This window comes from Lichenostomus cassidix, chromosome 7, assembly GCF_008360975.1.
Source record: "Lichenostomus cassidix isolate B80296 chromosome 7, HeHo_3.0, whole genome shotgun sequence".
NCBI lineage: Eukaryota > Metazoa > Chordata > Aves > Passeriformes > Meliphagidae > Lichenostomus > Lichenostomus cassidix.
In genome coordinates, this window is record NC_139488.1 from 32,927,772 (window position 1) to 32,932,427 (window position 4,656).

The 4,656-nt window shown below is 41.5% G+C and overlaps 1 long non-coding RNA gene across 1 annotated transcript; it reads right to left on the reverse strand.

Moving 5' to 3' along the window:
* Positions 1 to 218: 218 nt before the first annotated feature.
* LOC146434927 (uncharacterized) lies at positions 219 to 1,863 on the reverse strand. The gene is made up of 2 exons (XR_014853312.1): positions 1,656 to 1,863; positions 219 to 613 (listed from the first exon to the last, which is right to left on the reverse strand). It is a non-coding gene; the product is annotated as an uncharacterized LOC146434927 (long non-coding RNA).
* Between the last annotated feature and the right edge of the window lie 2,793 nt (positions 1,864 to 4,656).

Here is a 4,656-nt window from a genome sequence, read left to right on the forward strand (position 1 = left end):
TTAAATTAAATGATAGCAATCTTTAGCAAACATACCAGGAGACTGTGATTATCTATAAGCATATTAAACTCTGCATATCTCTGTAAAAATTCCATTAAAAAGGCATTATATGCATTACATATGCAAAACAAATATTGCAACATGACACTCTTGGAATACTACATGCGATAGCAGCCAAAAAAACTCCAAGTTATAAGAGACTGGGCAAACACAGCAAAGACAAAATTTTTTAACACTTTATACGTGAAATTCTACCCATTTCTGGAAAGGCTCACAATTATGTAGACAAGCCCCAGGTGGCCTTTAAAGGTGAGAACAAGGGGGTAAGCTCTTTTTCTGTGCCCTTGAAGGTGGGATTAAACACCAACATTTCCTCCTTACCCCTCCCTCTTCACCCTGGAGGTTCACCAGAACAATTCCGACAGAAAGAGACTGAGGGAGCTCAGAGGGGGATTAGAGCATCCAGCATTAGTGATAAAGTGAGGGAAAAGAGAGGACAAGAAAAAAATGAAGAGACAAAACCCTGGCTTGGGTAGCTACCCTCTGGAGGTGGGAGGAGATGAAGATGTTGCCTGTGAGAGCTGGCAGGAGACACGCAGGTAGAGCTCTTCATCTGGAAGTCAAAGGCAGAAAAATAACTAGTTATGGCTTTGGGGAATGTTTTTTTTTGTTTGTTTTGATTTTGTTTCTACTTGCTAAATGAAGAGGAAACAGGGCATTTCCATTGGGTTTGGATGCAAAATGGATCTGTAAAATCATTCTTCACTTGACAGGCTTGGTCTCCTGGGTGGGAAACTTTCAAGAAAACGGTTCAAAAAAAGAATAAAACAAACAACCCAACCCAAAACCTGCTTCATATCCTCATGAGTATAAAATCCAAATATCTCTGTGTGGGAGATGCTCCTACCCCTGGCTGAGTAAGCTAATGATGATGTTGCTGTCTCAGAGAAGAGCAGATGTAAAGTTGCAGGGTGGAGGGAGCCTCTGATTCACATACTTCATTATTTCCCTGTGCATCATGAAAAATCAGGCTCAATCCATGCCACACAAAGCAGGTGTTCTTTCCCAGCTCCTCATTTACCCTGCTCTTTTCTCAGTGTCTTCTCACCCCCCACAGCTTTGCCACCAGGTGCTTTTCCTGCTCCAGCAGCAGGAGAAGAGCAAACTTCCAAACTGGCACATCCACAGCTCTTTCCTTATCCCCATTTTCAGGAAAAAGTCTCATTTCTAGAATTTTTTGTGTGGGCTTGAATAACTTAAATACAAATTAATGCTTCTTTGAAACGTTCTAAATTCTTAATTCCTCAAATGCTAAGAACATTTACTACTGAGAGATGTTTTATAGAAAAATTTCTTACTGCAAATCCATCTGCCTGCTTAAAGGTGAAAACTTACATATATTTCTTAACAGACCCCAAATTATATTCTCTTCTGATGTCCTTATTTTCAGGTGTTTTTGTTTTGCTGCAATCAAAATTACAAAACTTTTTAAAATGATAGGTCTACAAATTATATTTTGTGTCTTTTTAATCTTCCTTCAACTGACTGCAGAGTCAAAATTCTTTATGCAGTCATTATCTGGCAATCCTTGAGCAATTTCCTTGCCAAAACTAGAAAGAAATATCCCTACAAAGATACTTAAAAAGAGACAATACCTGCTTTGGCGATCACTCCATGCAAAGCCTTTGTGAGAACTGAATTTAAGCAGAGATGCTTGGAGCTGGAAGTCTGTCTTTGTTCAAATAAGAATGAACTGACCTGAAACAGCATTTTGGCTCCTTTTCAACCCTTCAGAAACTTAAAGGTGTAGCTCAAGGAATGTCCTGCATAAAAGAATAAAACAGAAACTTTTACAATGCTCAGTAATTTCTGCCCACACAAAGGACACACAGCCATGGAGCTCAGGAAAAATTATAACCCAACCTGCACGTGTTGTAGCATATTAACTAGGGATGACCTGATCCTGCTGGCATGGCAATTCCATGGAAACACTGTGCAAATGAACAAAATTAAAGGAATGGGGATTTTTATCAGCCAGTGCCTGGCAGAGGTGGTGTCTCTTGGTGTGTGGTGCCAGGTGAGCAAAAATGCTTCCTCCAGCAGTCCTTGTTTTCATTATTTTCAATGATCTAACAAGATCTAATTGAAAATTCAGCTTTGACCAACTCTAAAATTTTTACTGAAAATGGTTTACTATGTAAAGCATAATTCCTGTACCTTTGCATGAAGTTATTCTGCACCTTTATAAACACATCCAGCTTTCTCTGTGACATCAGGTTAAGATGCTCAGGCACAAGAGATATTTTGGCCTCATGTCCCTAAGGACACACTCCTGGTCCAGTGCAGATCCCCAGTGGCTGCTCTGCTCTCACAACCTGGGCATGCAATTCTTGATGCCTTCATGTTCCAGCTGGAACATTTAGCTGCTATTTGACACATCACCTGTCTTTGCAAACCAATAAAAACTTTTTTCTAAACACTTTCTGCTTTCTTAGATACTAAGCCAGACTATGGCTTTCTGTACTGTTCTCTTATTGAGAGGCTTCAGTGTTGTCATATTTTTTATCATTATCTGTTGGGTTTTTCCAGCTCTTCCTCCTGACCCAATGCCTGGAAATTGAAAAAAACATGAAATATGCTGGTTTCTCCTAAGGAGCTTCAAGTATTTCTCCAAATCCCCAGCAAATCAGGCAATGATTATTAAACAGTTTTCACAAATCATAAACTATTCGAGAAAAGCTCCCTTTCTTAATATATCCATGATTTAAGAGAAGCAATTATCACTGCCAAGCCTTATTTTAGGGCTGCAGCTGTAACAGACTGAGAGCACTGTGATTTCATTAATAATCAATAAAAGAGGCAATAGAAGCCTTCCTTTTAAGCATCCTATTTATCGTGAAGGAATCTTCTAGTTTGAAGCAAAAATGTAATGCAGATGGATGATGACAACATCACTGGAAATATCTTCAGGCATTTACATATTTTTCTGATTCCAAAACCCATTAGAGGAGTCAGGCACATTTTGCACTCACTTTTGAGCACTGTGAACGCCATGAATTTAATAATAAAAAAGGTTCCAAGTCAGTGCTAGCATAGTGCTAAATGCAACCTGTATTTCTCCTAGGCTTTTTTCCTAAGTGACAATCTTGACGAGCCTAGACAGGCTTTTTCTCCCACATGTTCACTGAATTCCTCCCATTTTGCCACTGAAAAATTCCAGCAGCCTGTACAGTGCAACAGTGCAGCCAAAACCAAACATAAAGTGGTGTTACAAACCCTCGCTGGAGAGTGGTGGGGAGATAAATTTTTTGCCTCAAAACTGGTATTTATAACTTGAGCATCTTGTTTTTATATATCCAAGTAAAAAAAAAAAAATCATAGTCCCTGATGGTATCAGGGAATGGTGTGCAGATGTGTGGATATTTATCTTTTCCTGCTAATGTTATGACATTAGCATTGTAATACCTGGGATAGAAGAGAGATGAGGTTTTCAGGAAGGGAGGAAATATCTTCCATTAAAACATAGCTGGAAGAATGATGACTCTGTTTCTGTGGTAAAAGTTTTGCGCCTGAAAATATCTGTTGGGGTTTGGTGTTTTCCCCTCTACTGAGAGCAATTTTCTTCCTACAACCACTAATAACTCATTTACACCACAAGTGTGGGGGAATCCTCCAACCCTCATCGCCTCTGACATTGCCAAAGGGAAAAAATATTACTCTAAAGAGACACTCAGAGCTTCTCCATGGCCTTTGGGGTGAAAAATGCCCAAAAAGCGTGGGGAGAAAAACAGGACTGCAGTTCTCTGTCCTGGCTCACCTGCCTCTGGAAATAGGTGACACATAGAGAGAAATAAACATGGAATCATTGAACATTCTGTGTGGGAAGGAGCCCACAAGGATCCTTTGAGTCCAGCTCCTGGCCCTGAACAGGACAATCCCAAGAATCCCAGCATGTGCCTGCATGATCAGCAGAGAGGATAGCTAAAAACCCCCAAGATGATGCCCTGCCAGTCTCTGTGTCAATGTGCAGACCCAGCTGAGCTGAATGCAGTCAGGACTTTGCACAGAGGAGCCACCAGCATCTCCTGGAGCTTTCCACCAGCATCTCCTGGAGCTTTCCACCAGCATCTCCTGGAGCTTTCCACCATCACCTCCTGGAGCTTTCCACCAGCATCTCCTGGAGCTTTCCACCAGCATCTCCTGGAGCTTTCCACCAGCACCTCCTGGAGTTTTCCACCATCACCTCCTGGAGTTTTCCACCAGCAGCTCCTGGAGCTTTCCACCCGCCTTTTCCCAGCTGACAGCCAGGAGCAGGGCTGGCATGAGGCCACTCTCATCCTGGCTCAGCTCCTACAAAAAGCCAGGCAGGACAAAGAGGAGGTAACACCACTCAAACCAACACAGCCTTCCCTAGCAGGGAGGTCAATGCAGAAAAAGACTAAGGGATTGCTTTAGCTGTCAAAAGTGCCATATTTTAATGAAAATGGCAAGCACAAAGTCACTTATTTTCCGTGTATTACATGGCAACACTTGTCTTGCAGTCAAGTATCGCAGGCATGCTTTCAGCACTGGGCTTTTAATGAGGTGCTTGATCCTAATGTAAAATCAGCACCAGAGCCCTTATCCAGCAGGAACTAACAAGGAGCTATAAATGGC